We start from the raw sequence: 20,720 nt of genomic DNA, 5'->3' as shown, positions 1-20,720 counted from the left end.
CGCTTTATCTCTTTTAAATGGAATGTCTCCCAACACCACGTCATACAGTAGCACGCCCAAGGACCAAACTGTTGCATACAGTCTGTGGTATCTGTACCACCTGATCCATTATGGGGGACTGTAAACCCTGGCACCTGAGGAGAAAATAGACATTTACTCCTAAATCAAGGTAGCACACCAGCTGCTGTGAGGAACTGAAAGGAAAATAAGTCAGATCCCATTAGAGATGTGTTGGTACTGCAGCCATTATGCATTAGGCAAAGATTTCAGATCAAATGCGATTTGCCAGTCTATGTACATGTTTTAGATCTTTGCCAGGTAATCAGCTCTCAGTCTTCCTTCCTCAGTCAGATGTCTCCTTCTTGTATATCATATAGGTGGAAGTCCTGCCTAAAGCAGAATACAGGAAGGGAAGGGAAGTGTCTGTGCGGATTTCTCAGTGAAACCCCCAGGGGCTTATTTACAAGCCATGTGCGCCACCAGAGTGTGACTTTTTTTGAGGCTCCAGTGGCGCAGAGTGCATACCCATATCTACGAGGCCATGCAAAAGCCACCCTGCATGGCTTTTCATGGCCTCGCACATATGGTGTATAGCAATGTAGTGCAAGTTACTACGTTGCCTCACACTGAGTCAGGGAGGCATGCCATGGGCGTTGTGGTGGGTGTTCACAAGCAATGCCCATGGATTTTGACACATTTACAGATTTAAAACTGGGCCTGGGTGGTAAATTCCGTTCCATTCGAGGAATTTGTGGAATTTGGGAAATTTTGCGTTCCGCGGAGAATGCAAAATTGCCCAAAATTCAGCATTTCGTGTCTTCGCGAAATTTTTTGCTTGTTCACGTTCACAAAATGCGTGTTGGCAAGATATTTCCCCCTGAGCACGCAAACAGCGATTGCAAACAGTAAAAAAGCTTTGTGAACAAGCAATTCTGTGTGTTCGTGGAATTTCTGCGTGTTCGCAGAGATTTTTTACCGTTTTGCGGAGATTTGCGTAACGCGATTCCGCAAATTCCGCCCACCCCTATTTAAAACAAAGCGTAAATCTGGGAATGCGTCAAAATGGTGCGCCTCCCCAGGGTAGCGTAACAAGAAGGAATACCTTTATCTCTCCTTGTTTTCTACTCTTTCTATGTAACACTGCCATTGATTGTTTTTGTGCAGGAAGGTGTCTCTTCAAAAACAATAATTTCTACAACACGGTCACCCAAGGGTGCCTGTTTCAGCACCAGGCAACCATGTGTGCTCCAGCGCAGTGAAAGAGGACAGGAATGTGTCGTATCTCATAGATACGCCACATTCCTGCCCTTTTCTTATGATGGAGGGCAGCGCAGTGGAGTGACTTACAGCGCTGCCCTGCATCAAAAACATGTAAATGGGGCCCCAAGTGTACAATCAATACACCATTAAGAACCTGATTGGGCAGAATGTCTACACATTCCAATATTACATTTTCATTTTCTCCTTTCAAATATCATGTTATTGTTAGCTTTTTCCGTCAAGCGTTCTTGAAACAGGAGTTCCTGAGCTATTCGTGCTCCTTCCTCATTCAGCATTCCAATGCACATCAAGTATAAAAGAGTGATGCCGCATGTCATTTTCACTGTTGATGTTAAAAAATGGCGTCCAAAACATGTTGAAAGAGGTTCCGGAGGTATTGAGCAAAGTCTAGTGAAGTAGACAACAGACTCGAAGGCAGCTCATATCGGAAGGAGGAATACTGGCATTATCAACATTACAAAAGGGACTCAACGTTTTGAAATATGTGTACTTTCTATAACACTTCTCTGACTGTTTTTTTCTGCAACTGTCCCTTCGAGGCACTATTGCTGACATAGAAGAAAATAAGCACCATTAAGATGCACAGATATTACACATGAAAATTATCCTCACCTTGGCCAAAAGAATCTCCTTTAATGAGCTAAAGCAATAACATGCCTGCAGCTGAATAATAACTTTAATATGCGTTTATACAAGCGCAAGCCTTAAACAATGTGTTGCTTGCTAATGATCCTCCTGGAGGGTTCTGTCCCACAAATGCCCAAAGACTCACTGCATGTAAAAAAATAACATTTATTTGAAACGCAATTTGTGATATGTTTTTGCAGAGAGGTTAGATTAGGCATACTCGCCTAGTCCCAAAACAAACGAACAGGTGAATGAGGATAGATTGCGCTGGGAGGAAATATTATTATTGCGCTACAATATCCGATTAGCTCCAAGGATAAGGTCCTGGTCACCCCACCAGGATCAAACAATGTGACAAATATCACAACTGTAACGTTATAAAACACACAATATATCCTGAGCTAAGAGTTCATAAGTATTAGGAAACAAATATCACATCCAAGAATTCAGAGTGTCTTCATCTCATCTTCATTTATTTTCATTTTCCATTGAGTCCATTCTTCACCATATGAGAATTTTATAGTCACTGCCAACATGTGTTTCGTCTTGGTCGTGAAGACCACCAGACTTCATCAGGGCTGTAAATATTATAATACATATAATCATAATGTTGTCCACTTAAGTCATACCATATAAACAGCATGTAAGACACAGTCCTTATTAATACAAAGTGGCTTCAGAGCGATCAGAGCTACATTACAATAGTGTTGCTTCAAGGATCAAGAAGCTAAAGAACATTAAACATCTAGTACATATATTATATCCTAGAAGTAGATAGACAATAACCAAGTATACAGCAATGTTACATATTATTATCCTATAAATGTTCCAGATTATATAATAGCTTTTTTATCCAAAATGGAGAAAAGGAAATAGAGAAAAAGGCACCGCATATCAAGAAAAAAAGAGTAATAAGTCATTTTATCAAATAACCACTAGAGTAAGATTAAGAAAAAAAGGGGGTCCATAGTGGAAGTGACCCAAGAAGGAAAAACGACCATAAATTATCACCAAAAGGCACTAAAGACACCCAAGTAACAAGCGAAAAAGTGGTTCAGAAAGAATTAGGGGAGAGTCAAGTCCATCCAAAAAAGAGCCGTAATAACTAGCCCCTTGGTGATAGATTTAGACATAAACCCTGAACACAAAACGGGTGGATATAGTATATAACGTGTCGCTCACCATGTAGATAAACAAAGACGGTAATGTCAAAATTCAAAAAAGCGATGCCTTCGTCCATTCACGGCATCAACTTCTCAACTCAAACACAAGATAGTAAAATAGTGCAATCATTGAACAAATATGAGGATGACATTAAACAAAGGAAAGCCCGGAAACTAAAACGGGATGAACAGGATTACATTATGGGCAGGGTTTTTACTTTTGCCAAAAGATTTGACACATTAATTACAAGTGATAATCTTAACAAGGACAATAAGATTGCATCAACCAGTAGTCTAAATACTATATCCTCCAGCAGTATATCAGTAAGTGGGGATGAAGGCACTAATAACACCAATCAAGATCAGGCAAGTGGGATACCACCCCCATCTTCTTCCTCCTCTTTTTTAAAGGAGGTTCAATGTATAAAAATTGGCAACTCGAGGCAACGGGACCAAAGAGGGGAGGGCGTAGTGGGTCCAAGAGAGGTAAAAGGGGCGGCCGCAAACTCAGGCGTAAGAACCCAGTATCAGACGAGATCGTGGCGGGCCAACCAGGGGAGATGAGTTGTACCAATGATATCCAAGTAATGAATTTGACTGATAGGGACTTCTCCCAAGAAACTCTTACAGTACTCAATAAAGGTTTAAGCTTTTGTCCTACTGGTATATGCAATGTGATTGATGTGAAAATCGATTTGTACAAATTCATTAGACAATTGAAGATTAAAAAGTTTTTTGCAGCAACTGGCGTGGAAAGTAATCAATCTTCTAGACAAGTGTGGGGGGATGTTACCATTCATGATGTGGAGGCAACAAGATTACTTCTGTCTATTACAGAAAGGGAAAATGATCCTATCACACTACAACGAGTTTTACAGGAACTCGACCTTTGTACTAACTATAGTGAAGATAGTGGTCTAAAAAATAGATCGAAATGGACCCCACAGCTCTCTAGCAATAACAACATTGATGCCTTTTACAAGATCGTAATACAAGAACTTAATATATTGGAGAATAAGATTAGGAAATCTAAAACATCCTCATATAAGAATAACTTAACGACAGGTGAGAGGTCAGCTCTTAAGATCTTAGCTGAGGATCCTACCCTTATAGTCAAAGAAGCTGACAAGGGGGAAATGTTGTTTTGATGGATAAAACTAAATATGACCAAGAAATTTTGAACCAACTAAGCAATCAAGCCTGGTATACTGAATTACCTTCTAATCCTATTTGTTCAATTGTCACAAAAATCAATGACTATCTTAAGCAATGTCATCATGAGACCATTTTATCGGACGATGAATATAAATACTTAATTGTGGACCGCCCACGTTTCCCATGTTTATACACCTTACCAAAGGTGCATAAGGACACCACTTGCCCACCCGGCAGACCCATAGTTTCTGGGATTGGCGGGCCAACTGAAAAATTATCAGAATTCGTAGACATTTTTCTACGCCCTCATGTTACCAACTTAGCGTCTTATATCAAAGATACGAAAGACATACTTAATGTCTTTAATGATTTTAGTTGGGAGCCAGAAATGCTAATGGTCACTATGGATGTCTCACAACTATATACCAACATTGGACATGAAAAGGGAATTTTGGGATTGGAATACTTTCTATATAAAAGACCTGTAGAATTACTGGACCACACTAATATGTTACTAGCTATGTCTAAACTAATTTTGGAGAATAACGTTTTTCTCTTTAATGACAATTGGTACCGCCAAAAATGCGGAGTAGCCATGGGCTCCAGATTTGCGCCGTCTTTCGCCTGCCTCTATATGGGGTGGATGGAGACGATGCATATCTGGGGCCCGGGCGGTGCCGTGTGGCACGAATATATCAATTATTATGGTAGATATATTGATGACTTGCTTTTCATTTGGACAGATGGTGAAACACAGCTCTTGGAATTCTTTGCTTACATGAATAATAATGCATACAATATGACTTTTACCATTAATTACAGTTGTTCCGAAATAAGCTTCCTGGATTTGAAACTTTATGTACATAATGGTAAACTTTGTAGCAAATTCTATAGAAAGGAAACCTCATGTAATGCTGTTTTACACGGTAACAGTGCACATCCGAAATCACAAATTAACTCAATTCCCTACGGCGAATTCTATAGGGCTCGCCGCAACTGCAGTGAGGACATAGAATATGCAGTATGTGCCAATGACATAGAAAATAGATTTCTGTCCAGAGGATACAAACAGGAGGTAATTAGTAGGGCTAAGAATAGAGCTCTCAAACTTAAAAGAACGGAAACCCTACAAACAAGATCTAAACCGACTGGGACTGGGAATCCGGTTAGGTTTGTCACTGGCTACAATATATGGTCGACACATATTTATGGCATTCTAAAAAAATATTGGTTCATGTTAACCTCTGATCCCTCAATAAAGGAATACATATTGACCCACCCATCCATCACGTACCGTAGAGGCACTACGATTAGAAATATGATTAGCCCTAGCTATCCCAAAAACACCTACAAAGTGTCTTGGCTACACACTATGAACAAAGGTTCATATCGATGCGGTAATTGTAGCATGTGCAGAATGTCTATGCATGGCACAAAATCCTTTAACTATAATGACTCAGGCACTTACCATATCAAGACCCACATTGACTGTACAACAACTTATGTCATATATGCCATCTTATGTAAATGTGGGAAGGTTTATATTGGAAGTACCATCAGGAAATTGAAAGATCGGGTCAGTGAACATTTCAGAGGCCTTAAAAACAGGGACAACAGAGTCCCAATAGCAGCTCATGCTATTGACTGTCCGGCACAAGCTGAACACCTGACAATGTTCTTTCACGGTATAGAGACGGTACCGATGGACACGAGGGGTGGTAACCGTGAACTTAAATTAAGACAACGGGAGGCACGTTGGATAATGAGAGTTCATGCAGTGGAGAGGGGTCTGAACCTTGATGAGGAGTTACAATACTTCTTGGTTTAGATTATGATAAATGAATATTTTCTACTCTCTCCCTCCTCTTTCAAACTAAGTTTGGGAATCGAGGAACATGATTATATTATGAATTTGTTAAGCTGAATATGTTCCCTTATTTGAATCCCGGACCAACTATGAGCAAGCACATGTATCCATGTAAAAACATTTTTTTCTGTAGGATGCCTAATAACTGTATCAATTGGATTATTGGATGTGTTTGTTATGTTGTTAAGTACAAACTCATGTGATTGACGTACATGTATCTGTTTTTTCTTAGGACTGTAATCTTTCGCCTTTCTATTCTTTTCTACTGGTATTTCTTTCTTACTGTCAATGATGATAAGACACTAGTTTATAAATGTTCACTCTTGTCTCTGGTAGGTTCTGTTGAATAGTATGTATGTGAACGAAACGTCTTGTTTACAATTTGACACCTTGAGATTTATTGTCACCTTATATTTAGGACGGATTCAGCATCCTGTTCAAATTAATATTCTCAAATATATTCTTTGGAGCTTATACTTTGGCTCTAAATCCGCTTATATAGAGAACAACTGAAGGATGCACCTATCTGATCTGAGGATTCTATGCTTTTCTCCCTTATTGGAGGGATTAACAGCACAAATGTGTTGTTCCCATCGTATTTTTAGGATAGTCGCAATTATTACTGAGTGGATGATACCATGCCAATGGCGCTATGAATTGTGCTTTTTAAATTTGTAGATTCCGATGATATATACTTACCGGACTACGGCCTTTTAATCAATATTTACATTATTATGTTCACTACTACAAGATGGCGATATACTTGAACTGCGACTTTAGTCCGTTTTTAGTTTCCCGGAATTGGGGAAACACAATGATACAGAGAGATAAACGGTTAAGGGGGGTCCGAGGGGAAAAAAATTATTATAGACCTACTGGTACCTAGTCCCCCAACTAGACACTAAAACACACGGAAGGTACAGAAGGTCTCAGAAATACAGAGGGAGAGAAAAGAAAATAGCAAATCCAACCAAGAAAACAAAAACAAGAGAAGATGCACAAGGAGAGGAAAAAGATACCCATCAGCCCACTCATAAGTGGAATCTCGTCATCTGGGTATATGTTGGTAAATGGTGTCCTCTAGGGTCTGCCTTGGAAACAATCCATAGGACTGCCTAGTGATGGACACAGAACATTTCACCAACAGATGACAGTATATGAGCGGGAGGGGTTGAGGTTGCAGTGCTCAAAGAAAAAGAAGAAGAAAAGGAAAATAATCCAAGTGATTCTAAAAATACCTACGATGATGTCATGAAATACTTTATTAGGGCTGACCATCAAAGTGGTATGGTTAAAAACAGTATGCTGATAGCATGTAAGGAATTGCTACCCACCAATGTTGTTATTCGGTCAACATGTTTCAGCCTCAAGGGCTTTCGTCAGGACCTATGGTGCTACTGCAACACTTACTTAAGTGATGTGAAAGTGGGATCTACATCTGCTTTCCAAACTGAAAAGAGTGTATCTTCTCCCTTATTGTGGGGAGAGAAAACCTCACCTCACCTGGCCACTGCTCAGGAAGAAAGGGAGGCCACGCACTCTCCGTCGTTGCCTCGGAGTGAAAACTGAGCCGAGGGGGAGGCCCTTTGTTTTCTTGGTTGTTTCCAGATTAACTGTGTATTCTGGGCATGTAAAGAGGACACTATTAGGTCCCAATAGAGAGATTTGCTATTTTCTTTTCTCTCCCTCTGTATTTCTGAGACCTTCTGTACCTTCCGTGTGTTTTAGAAACACAATGATAAGCAGCTCTCCAATATGGCGCAGTTGCTGCATGCCTCCTCAGACTGACAGACTGCTGTTTCCGCTCTGTACTCGGAGGTATGTAACTTATGACAATGTTGTTGGATTTTCCGTTCGTGGTTTTGGAACAATGGGTATGTTTAGATATATGGGGCCTCAGTGCTTGAACGTACATGCAATTATATGTAACTTTTGGCGATTTTCGGGCCTTGGTAAAGCATTACCATGTATTAATATGGGACTTTCCGTCCGGGATTTTGGAGTAATGGACAGGTTTATACGGGTGGGGCTACTTGCCTTTGTTGTACATGTTACTTGACTTAACCTTTTGTGATTTATTGCCTTGGTAAAACGCTATCATGTACCATTGAGGAACTTTTTTCTATTGTTGTCGGTTCTTACCGCACTTAATACACATGCAGTAAACTGGTTAATGGTTATATAGCTCTCCTTTGTGGCTATCTTTGAAACGGAAAATTCTTTTCTTCCTATTTCCAGGACAGGAGTGATTAATCTATTTCCATTGTATGGATCCAGACACGATTTAGTTTTTTTTTTTCTCGCTATTGACGATAAAGAACTGGGCCTTTGGGTTTTACTTATATAAGACGACTAGAAGAATATTATCGAGTGAGTGCTCTATTTGTTCCTCACCCCAATTGTGCATTTTATCGTGTTTTTGCCTCACGTTTGGATTACTTGGTCTTTGTAGATTTGAGGCCATTTCACATATGCTGATCAATGATTGCACTATTTTACTATCTTGTGTTTGTAGTTGAGAAGTTGATGCCGTGAATGGACGAAGGCATCGCTTTTTTTAATTTCGACATTTCCGTCTTTGTTTATCTACATGGGTAGCGACACGTTATATACTATATCCACCCGTTTTGTGTTCGTGGTTTATGTCTAAATCTATCACCAAGGGGCTAGTTATTACGGCTCTTTTTTGGATGGACTTGACTCTCCCCTAATTCTTTCTGAACCACTTTTTCGCTTGTTACTTGGGTGTCTTTAGTGCCTTTTGGTGATAATTTATGGTCGTCTTTCCTTCTTGGTTCACGTTCACTATGGACCCCCTTTTTTTCTTAATCTTACTCTAATGGTTATTTGATAAAATGACTTATTACTCTTTTTTTCTTGATATGCGGTGCCTTTTTCTCTTTTTCCTTTTCTCCATTTTGGATAAAAAGGCTATTATATAATCTGGAACATTTATAGGATAATAATATGTAACATTGCTGTATACTTGGTTATTGTCTATCTACTTCTAGGATATAATATATGTACTAGATGTTTAATGTTCTTTAGCTTCTTGATCCTTGAAGCAACACTATTGTAATGTAGCTCTGATCGCTCTGAAGCCACTTTGTATTAATAAGGACTGTGTCTTAAATGCTGTTTATATGGTATGACTTAAGTGGAACAACATTATGATTATATGTATTATAATATTTACAGCCCTGATGAAGTCTAGTGGTCTTCACGACCAAGACGAAACACGTGTTGGCAGCGGCAGTGACTATAAAATTCTCATATGGTGAAGAATGGACTCAATGGAAAATGAAAATAAATGAAGATGAGATGAAGACACTCTGAATTCTTGGATGTGATATTTGTTTCCTAATACTTATGAACTCTTAGCTCAGGATATATTGTGTGTTTTATACTCGCCTAGTCCACCCAATGCAGTTAGAATTGCGTGCCTTGTTATAAGGCTTTTCTTTACATGACATTACTTTTTTCGTCAAAATAAAGTATCCAGTCGGGTCATTGGTTTCTATTTGTAAAAAATCCCACTTTGCCATAAAGTACATGGTTTTAAGGAAGTAAAAACTCCTCATCACACATTTACTGGAAAGACTTTCTCCCTGTGTAACTGTATTTTGATGGACATTAGCACGAACAAGACGTATGTTTTCTGTACGAAATTAGAGAAGGCCTGGTTATCTAAGAAATATGTTTTATTATGCCTTCATCTTTTTGTTATTACACAAGTTTGCATCCTATTTCCTTCTTTGTTAATTTTTCATACACATTCGATTCACTTTTTGTGCATTGTTTGAATCTCTGGACCAGTTGTTTTGACTGACATACTACACAAAACGTTTGGTTGTCATTTATGTTTTGCTTCCAATCCCTAAACTAGAAGAGATGGTCACTCACCAAGATAGCTCCACTCTGGTCTATTTGCGAACTCCCCGACTTTCTATCCCTCATGGACAGGAGCAGTTCCTGATTCCTGCCCTCCTAAGCTTTGACATACTACAGTCACTATAGCTAATTAGTGAGAGCCCACATTTGAATGTCATGTTTATACAGCGTGAGGCTTGCACTTCACTTGCAGGCATGTTTATGATTGCTGTGATTGCCTTCTCATTATATGGAGCCCTACATTTTAAGAAACTTAAAACCTAACTTAGAGTTTGGTGGATGGTTTACTCAGCCACAAACGTTACAAAGTATTCTGTCAACCATATTACAACTTCAATAGGATACACTACACTTGTAATAAGATGGACAGGTTATCCGTCACAATCATTTTGAAGAAACCCATTCAAAACAACACTTTTAGATACGGGGCCTGAGGGAATAATTTAGAGACCTGCGTGAAATAGAAAATCCACGGTTCTGTCTGAGCTCAAAAAAACTCACGAGCAAAAACAGTACAGGCTTATACCTCCCATTTAAAAATGAGGGGAGTCCTTTAAAGAGGATGGAATCCCATCACCCACCGAGGTGGCATACTTCATCATCTGGGATCTCCATTTTATTTGATCAAAGAGAGGGATCAACTAAAATCCCCAAGAAGTGAAGCAAACAAGGCGTTAAGGGTAATGGTTGCAGTGCGTGTGGTGATATGTGAAGTGATCTAAAATTGACTACAAGGAGAGAAAAAAGTTTATTAAGTGACTCTTGGTGTCAAGGGTAAAAACAGTGCATGTGCAGTTCAGGAAATTTGACTGCACTAGTCCATAAAACAGGTCTACTTGTTTCAGCCATGATGATCAAGTTATGATCTTGGCCTTCCTCTGGACCTAAATATTGATTGCTACTGCAAACTGAAAAAGTGATACAAGTGTAAATAAAATGATGTACTTGTGGTTGGAACAGATACAACCTACACAGTCTTGTGGTCTCGATTTGTAGAGATATCACAAGGATACAGATGTCACCTGTAAAGGAAAAAAACACATTGACAAGAATTCATGATACAGTGGAAATGTTTGGTATTAAGGTTTGTGCTGTATATCGTGCTACACGTCTGGATCACTGGCCATTGATTGGTACCCATACATGTACCTCATACCTTTATAGTATATGTAAATACTGTGTACAGCAATGAAATAGTAAATGTTTACCCGTGGTGTATGGGTGAACACATCACCTCACCTGGCAACAACTAAGGACGTGTGGCACAACTCTATTTCAAAAGGAATGACTTATTACAGATAAGGCTAGCAATCTGCAAAAAACATCACGTATATAATTTAGCATCAATCTGTACAATCAAATGGAATACTAATTCATTTAGCCAGATCAATAATGGCATCTTGTTAGCAGGTGAGTACAATATGCACAAACTGATATGCAAAGGAGACAACACAGCTACCTTCATTTTGAATATGTCAAATCTTGGTGAGGGTTTCTTCAGATAGAAATATATGTTAACATGCTTACATGCCCCATTTGCAGATGTCTCAATTAGAGTAGAAAGTCAGGGAGAGCAGGAGGCTGCTTTTCACACACAAGACTCAGTGCATCAGATTAAAATACTTTGACTGTACTATAATGTACAGAAATGGACAAGCGATGGCACCGCTACCTTAGTGTCAAGCCAGTTTGAAAATGGTATAGGAATGCTTATTCATATTTAAATACGCTTTTGTACCTCGTTTCTAAGCATCTCAAATAGAATAGGTAATCAAGGAGACCACTTATCACACCGCAAGAAAGGACTCAGTGCTCTAACAACGGCATTTGAAATTGCATAACGCCTGCCTGCCCAAAAATAGGGTAAGACAGCTCTTGAAGTTATCTTTTACAATCCTATTTGCAACCTTCATTGCGTCAATGATTCATTGTTTTTTGTACTGCTTTGGTTGATGTAATTTGTATAAGTAACACCAAACATACTAGAACAAATTGCAACGGGGGACACTATTAGCTTGGGTGGACACATTTAGCAGTGTGATGAAGGTGTATTTGAGTAACATTAGGTGCCACAAGACCACAACACGCCTCTTTACCCATTTTCTAAGCTGCCAACATACTTACGAATCACTCAGATAGGTGATCCTGGGGCAGATTAGGGGTAATAATCCCCTTTCACGTCTGAGGGTGGTCTGAAAGACTCCCAGCCCATTTGTTTTGGGGTGGGGGCATGGTCATGCCCATGGTTGGCAGCCCCCACCCCTATATATATTTTTTTTAGGTCTCGCCTGACCCAGCGCATGCGCTGGTCCGGCCAAGACATTTAGTAGCTGCTTTTAAAAGTGCTACCTTGCCGGCCACCAGCTTGCTATTACGCGCACAAGAGCGCATGCGACGTGCACAGCTGCCATTTGGTATCTTTGATCGCGCTTGTGAATGCCCTCCCCTACCCCCTCCCGTCTCCCACACCCTCCTCGTCAGCTCTTTATTTAAGTTTCAGTTTCGCGCTGCTGTGTCACTTTTACGGCCGCGCGACCATTGCCTGTTGTGTGTTGGAGTCTGACAGAAAACACTAAGGTGCCTATTTTTCCCTGGCGACGGTCCTTGGTAAGGTTCCGTTCATGTTGCCTCCACGTCGTAGCTTTCGGAGTCGGGCGCAGATTTTTATCCTGTGAAGGCAGAGGATGTAGCCAGGCGAGCCCTCACCTGCCAGCCCGTCACCAGGATGCGCTCGTTAATCGTGAGTCTTTTCTGTTTATTCTTTGTTGTGCTCTACGGAAGATCAAACCTGGCCCCTCGCCAGGATGCTTGTGAAATGCCATTGAGGTGTTACTGCGTCGTGGCTCACATCCTGGCGTCGCGAGCTGTGTGGGTTCACCCATGTGGGCCCTGGCATGAGCTCACCTGCTCCTCGGCTCGTGCCGGGTCCTCTCACCACCTCAAAATGACGACGTCTTTGGTGTCCAAAATCTCTCGACTCTGTTTACCTGCTGAGCAGGTCATTACAGACCACAGAAATAGTAAACACCAAACCACAGTAAAGATGAGACTCGCCCAGCGGGGATCTGGAGCAAAGACCTCTGGCTCGTGCAACCGGATGCTCATGCCCGCTTCAAATGCCTTCTTCGGAGGCAATGCGTGAAGCGGTGCCTGGCGCTGGGCCTGCACGAGCACGGTTAGAATAGGTGACTACTCACATATTTATTGGTTACAGTGGGAAGGAAGGTCATATGACATCACAACCTATTGTTCGAGAAAGAGTACAATGGCCCAGTTCACCGAACAGAGTGGTCATATGTTTGAATATAGTTGACAAAAATATTGGCTTCCCTAAATATTGACTCCTAAATTTAATTTACAACTACATTTGAGTTGATAATAACAAATATTTTGTAAACCATATTTATGACAAAGTATTTTTGCCAGGTGATATTTTGACCATGTTATTCTGGCACTACACCAACTGAATATTTCGGTATGGGTAACAGATTCTTTAGGTGTAGTAAATCTATAGACCAAATTAGCTTCAACATTAATCTCTGGCAAATGGAATTCCCTTGATCTGCGGAAGGAGGGTTGCACCGCTGTACGCAAAGCTTCACCATAGGGGTTACACTAGAGAGCTCAATTTGTTGTCCGGCAAAATATCAACTCTTTGTCCTCCATCAGGTTCCAAAATCTCTGCCTGGTTGTCAAATGTACACCACAACGATATAAGTATTTATCTGTGCACATCACATCATCACTATAGTGATGCTCCAAGAGCATGCCTGACCAAAAATATATTAATACCCTTTAAAGAGTGTCATGTGCCTCGTCACCACCACCCAGTTCCTCATCTTAGGACCTATACCAGTCCGCCAGCCAGCTTTACAAAACAAGCATTGGCATAGCCAATAGTTCTCGACTTTGGGACCTTTTAAGTGTTTAGCCATGCAACAGTTGTTGTTGCACCAAGAATATTGTGCTGCATAATTAAATACTTTGAAGGTCCCGAAAAAGAGACTTATTGGCTATGCCAATGCTTGTTAAATTAAGCCTTGGTGTCTAGAGGGCTTTCCAGCTGCCTGGGGCAGATTGGGGATACTCACCCCATCTGTCCCTTAAGGGGGAAGAAAGATTGCCAGCAAATTTTGTTTGGTGGGTTGGGGCATGGCATTTTTTAAATATTTTTTTTTATTAAGCCCTAGTATCTAGTGGGCTTCTTGCCTCTCTGGGGGCATATGGGGATAATCATTCCCATCTTCCCCCTAGGGGGACAGAAAGGCTGACAGCATATTTTTGGGGGAGTGGTGGGTGCATGGCCATGCCCATGATGGGCAGCCCCCAGCCATATTTTTGTAAGCCCCAGTGTCCAGTGGGCTTTCTGCCCCCCAAAGGGGTAGATACTGAGTAATCTTCCCCATCTGCCACCCAGGGGGGCAGAAAGACTGACAGTATATTTTGTTGAGGTGGTGGCATGTAGTATCCATGGGTCTACACTTTTCCATATACTGTAAAATCTGCAGAAAAAACACACCACTGACATACTCGCCGCAACTAATAAGGAAGACATGTGGAAAAATATTAACTAATTTTCCGGATTCCCATCACTCACCAAGATGGTGACATGCTTCATCATCTGGGTCTCCTCTTTGTAGTCACACTAGTGACCCTAAGGGCTAAACCCTATCATATTTATTATTGTCTCTCACAAATCAAATTAAAAACAGGGCAAAAAAGACAGGTTTACCAAATAGCTGTCTTAAAAAATTGTAAAGTGGTCAACATGTTTCAGCACAGTCAGACAACGTTCTGTCTAGTGCCTTCGTCAGGACCCACCTAATATTGATACTGCAAATTGTGAAACCAAGTTTAAAAAGTGAAAAATAATTGTGTTAATCAATAGTACAATGTAGATGGTTGGCAACGGTACAACTAAATAACCTCTTTGTAGGTATGTACAATTCTTCCTTCGCAATCACCGACTATGTGGCGTCTGTAAAAAATAAAAATAACGTGCATCTCAATGGGGTTAAACAGCAAACATCACAGAAATATTAAGTTAACAAGAAAGTGGCAATGAACTATGCCAGCTGCCATCATCCACAAATGGGTAGAAGGCTTATTATTCTTACCTAGACCTTGCAAGGAAGCTGCCTCACCTCACCTGGCAACTGCTCAGGACAAAAGGGAAGCACCGCTCTAGAAAGAGAAAGACCACAACTGGGTTGATCTTGTAACTTTCATAATAAACCAAATCTATGTAGCTGAACACGTCACTACACATGTCTATTGCTATTCACACAGAGAAAACTAGTTAAGTTAACACTAGAAAAACATACCGAACTCTACGTCTACCAAGAATATGTATTGCCGAAGTTATATAAGATGTAAACAATTATACACCATACAATACGGCTTGGAAAGGTTGGAGTCTCTTCAGACTCTTCCTACTCAATACCCACGTCTACTACAGCAAGGTTTTGTCATATTCTCATCACCCTCCTCTGGGGACAAAAACAGTCTGATACACCTTTGACATGGGCAGCGTTACATATTGACCAGGCTTAATCTCAAACAGTAGTGCGTCTTGACCATCTTTGCCGATTTTACTTAAAATGTCAACAATTCTGCAACACAGTCCACCTTAATGGGCATCCCTTACCCCATTTTTTTTAAGCCCTGGTGGCTGGTGGGTTTCTGCCTTCAAATGAGGCGGATCTAGGGTAAGATTGTAGCCATGGAATGTGCTGGGAAAGCACAAGCGCTTGCCTAAGGGGCTGCTTCCCCATCCCTTGTGTATAGTGGGAGGATCCCTACTTGGGGATTGCTCTCCTATGGTGATACACAAGCAGGGACCCAATGGGCAGGTATATAAATGGAAAGGGAGATTCTCCCCTTTCCAACGTTACCTCTCCTACCTCAATCCATGCTCGGTCTGAGCTATGTCCTCTGAGAACTAAAGCAGTGAAAGTAAAACAAGCCCATAGGCTTGTATTATTTTCCCTTTAACATAATGATCTCTGCATGCCCTGCGAGCCGATCGTAATTACACAAAAAAATGACTCAGTCTCCAGAGCAGCCCAAGATAAACAAATTATAAAGGAATCTCTCTGGTGCTCTGAACCAGAGGGGCCTGTATATGCTTCCCCAGTGTCGGCCAATGGCTGACAGACACACTCAGGAGGGAGTCCAGGTGTCGGCCATTGGCCAGCACCTGCACTCAAGGGGTTAACTGAAAATCATTGATTGCATGTAAGGATATAGCAAGTAACGGTTTGAGAGAGGTAGGTGGAAGAGTTGCAACGGACAACATGTGATCAGAACTTTGACCATCTTTTTTTGGCAGCCATTTCCCCAGCTAGCCAAACTAGTAAATGTAGTATGATTTGGGTTGTGCCTGGGGAGGTTTAATAGCTTTGGATTGCAAAACTCATAAATGTGTTCAATGAGATGAAGTAGAGTGGTAGTTCAAGGAGGAGGAATTTTTCATATTTGAATTTTTCTTAGCTTTATATACAATGAAGCAAACACATGTTATAGCCCAATCTTTAATTTAGTCGTTTGAAAGTGTTGTTCCACTTAAAGAGCAAGCTTATGTTAACTAAATAGTAAATATTATAATTTCAAGTTAAAATCGGAAGTTATGGGCAAGGCTTGGTGACTGTAAGGAAGGGTCAAATTTTTTGCATGTTCACCCCCCAATATTTTGACAGACCCTGCAGGTTAATGGACTTTTTGAACCCTGGGGACCTGCCATCCATGTATGTGCTCTGACCTGTAAAAACATGTAGAATTGACTAATCCCTGACTGGCATATTTAACGTCGATAACTATGTACCCAGGCAGCATGAGTGTGCAGTTTTCAAACTGCATTTTCGACCTGGCAAAATAAACATATATGTCACCCCTAAGGTGGGCCCTAACTGTCCATCACAAGCAGATGTAATTCACACCTAGACCTACTCCTGCCAAGTTCAGGTAACCAGAGTGGCAAAAGACCCAGTGGGGGTAAAATGTGTCCCATAACTGGTTTTGCTGAGGGAGTTCCTCTTTTCCCTAGACACACCGCAGGGGCATGCCCAGAACTATGACCAAGATAACACATTCTGCCATGTTGGACTTTGACATAGCTAGGCACTGTGGGATTGTTTAGGGTCAACCCCCCCACCCCCAAAAATTATTTCAAAGTGGATAGGGATGCCCCCTGGAAAGTTTTCCGTGTCTCTCTGTTAGGGAGTCACCACTACCGAAATATTAGTGCTAGGCATAAAAGTGGCACCCCTGGATACCTTCTTCAGAACACTTCTTGACCTGTGGGGAAACAGAAGAAAGACTGCACCTGCTAATCCCTGGATTTCCGAAATAGGTCTGCACCTATTGTAATCTCTGGAGATGGGAACCACTCCAATTGGTACCCAGGACTGCAGAGTGATCTCCAAGCCTGCTTGACTAGCCTCCTGTTAAGCTACAGGAACATAAAAGCTACAAGAAACCCAAAACTGTACTGAGCCTAGCTGAACACTCCCATCTGAATTTGCCTGGAGTAGCTTCCTAAACTTCTAACCTCCGAGTGATACACTAAGGGCCTCATTACAATTTCGGTCAGAAAGCATTCAGATCGACTGGGTCTCAGAATCATTTCTGGCTGAATCGGATTCGGGGAGTCTGACGAACCGATTATGATGTTTCCGAACACCATTTGGTAGGACTCCCATTGACTTCAATGGGAGCCTGTGCTCCGACCGACAACATAGGCTTCCATTGCAAAAATGTGCTGTTGTGGAAAACCTTGCAGCCGGTGGTGGGGACCCCTTGGTGCCTGCCACACCATGCATGGTTGGAAAGAGGTACCCGGGTGAAGGGGGTAAGGGTGGGCGTAGTGGGCTACGCAGAGTGCCACGGAGGGAGGAACTATCTTTGCACACTCTGCACACTCTGCACACTCCGCGTAGCCCCACTAGGCACCACCTGCCTCCCTCCCGCCCTATTTTTGATGAAGAAGTTGTGATGAAGGAGGAAGAGGGAGCATCAAAACTGCACATGCGTGGGCTTGCGCATGCCCAGTTTTGATGCTGAAGCTGCAAGCCTGGCTGAAGACGGCTGCAATGCCAGAAACTGGTCCTAGGTAGCTTGTTTCCGGTCCAGGGAAGGCATGGCTTGGCAGTTTGGGCTAGACTGTTCCCATGAGGCACAGGGTCAGACTGATTTCCATATGGCCATGTCTGAACTGGGGTGGCAGAGTGCGCTAAAGAACGGTGATGGATTAAACCCAGGTCTTTTGACTGGGTGTGAATGTTTGATTGGTTCAGATGCTGCGTCCATCACCATCCCCTTTTGTACCGCTTTGTTCGCCATAACTTGGCAGGGTATGCTCAGACGTGAGTCCCTTGCTCACTTTGCCACTGGATTCAAGCAAGCCTGGCTGAAGATGGCTGCAATGCCAGAAACTGGTCCTAGGAAGCTTGTTTCCGGTCCAGGGAAGGCATGGCTTGGCAGTTTGGGCTGGACTGTTCCCATGAGGCACAGGGTCAGACTGATTTGCATGTGGCCATGTCTGAACTGGGGTGGCAGAGTGGGCTAAAGAACGGTGATGGATTAAACCCAGATCTTTTGACTGGGTGTGAATGTTTGATTGATTCAGATGCTCCGTCCTTAACCACCCCCTTTTGTACCGCTACGAAGTTGCGATGAAGGCGGAAGAGGGAGCCCCAGGACGCTGCATCTCAGGTAAGACGTTTCCCTTACTCATAAATTGTTTTTACACCTCTAATTTAATTGTTAATAGGGCGGTAGGAAGGGAGGCGGGGGCTGATGCCAACTCTGCTCCGTCGCTGAGTGTGTGGGGTGCTGCCTACTCCGCCCATTCCGCGAAACACGGAGTAGGCAACATTCCGCAAATTCCATGGGCGGATGGGAGCTTTCTACCCACCCCTAGAAGGGGGCCTGCTATGGCCCCCAAAGTCAGATCCTGAAAGCCGATCAATGTCCGACAAACCAATTCCTAAAGGCTGTCTGAATCTGACATCCTAATGAGTCTCTCAGAAATGATTCAGCACCACCCAACTCGATTTCTCTGAATGCTGATAACAACTGAGTGAGAATGTCAAATGGTTTCCGACTATCTTAATCGGTCAGTCGAAAGTGTTTCTGAGTCGGTCAGAAACGTGGGTTCCGGATTGGATTCCGAGAAATCGAATGCGTTTTGACCCTTTCGGACCGGCATGGTAATTGGCCCCTAAATATCCAGCATCCTTGGCTGGTGAAGAATGGACTCTCTCCCAAACAAGAACTGCAAAACTGTACACTTAAAAACCTTTTTCCAAACATTATTCAAAAATAAACAGAGGCTACCGTTGAACCACCACCAAGATGCAGCTGCCCACAAAGCAACGCCGGTCAGGTTCAACTTACTGGTTTGCTCATTGAAAGAAGTATGACTTCCAAAAAAGTCTGACGGTAGAAATCTTCAATATGAGAAGATGCTAAAAGTATCTGATGAGCAAGGTACTTTCCCTGGGTTCGAATTTCTAACTTCTCCCACTCTGAGCTTTCCTACCAAAAGTCAGCAGCTTCACCGGGACCTCGTCTGATGGCATCTCGACCACCGCCCGCTCCCTTGCCCTGCTGAGGATTTTAAACTTCCCCAAAAATGTTTAAGTCTAAAGGTAAAACTTTACACTGGACTGAAACTTGTTCCTGTATCTGACCATCATTCGGTTGGGCTTAACCTTTGACTTTGACTTGGCATTTGCCGAGCATGACCAGATACCCTTGGTTGGTAATTTGAACTTTTTGGTGCTAGAAACATCTAAACATTTGGAAAATGCTAACTCTATTTACCTACATCTGATTTCTGTAATTATAATGTATATTTGCTCATTTAATGTTCTCTAATTTTATAAATTGGAGTGAGATTTTTTTTTTTTTAAATGGTTCGGAGGCTCGAGTGGTATGCAGCGTAGCAGATATAGTATTTTTGGAAACATTGTCATTTTATTGACATTTACCCTTCCAATTATCTATTCTTTTTAAATCGACCTTTATTCTACTAAGAAGGGGATCTGCATTAATATTCCATATAGTGTCAACATCTGCAGCAATTGAAATCCCCAAATAGGTTGCCACCTCGGTCCTCCTGGGATCCTGCCATAGGATTGACCTGGAGCAAACAATCTCAGTTTTGTCCGCATTTAACCCATACCCGGATTCCTTCCCAAATTCTCGGGCTAGATCTTCTAGTCTGTTAATTGTGGCCTGGGGGTCAGGGATGACTACCGCAATGTCATCTGCGCAAGCTAGTACTTTGGTGCTAAATCCCCTGACCACCACAGGCCGAATCACAGGGTCATTTAGGATATCTCTAATTAAGGGGTCTATATATAATGCAAAAAGGATAGGGGAGCAGGGGCAGCCCTGCCTTGTCCCTCTTGGGATCTTAACCTGGCCGGATTGCTGCCCCATCAATTGTATTTTTGCATAGGACTGAACATACATTGCGCTTAGGGCAGTAAGTATACGGGGTCCAAAGCCATTTGATCTTAAATTCTGCCAAAGATATCCCCATTCCACTTGATGAAATGCTTTCTGAGCGTCAAGTAGTATTAATGACATTCGTTGTCCAGAGGTCTCAGCGATGTTAAACAATGAGATTACCCTTCTTATATGGTCGGTTGTGTTGCGACCGGGGATAAAACCGTGTTGCCACGGGCTAACCAGAGACTCGATAACCTTTGCAAGCCTCCTTGCTAAGA

Source organism: Lissotriton helveticus, chromosome 7, assembly GCF_964261635.1.
Source record: "Lissotriton helveticus chromosome 7, aLisHel1.1, whole genome shotgun sequence".
Lineage (NCBI taxonomy): Eukaryota > Metazoa > Chordata > Amphibia > Caudata > Salamandridae > Lissotriton > Lissotriton helveticus.
This window is presented reverse-complemented; position numbering follows the sequence as displayed.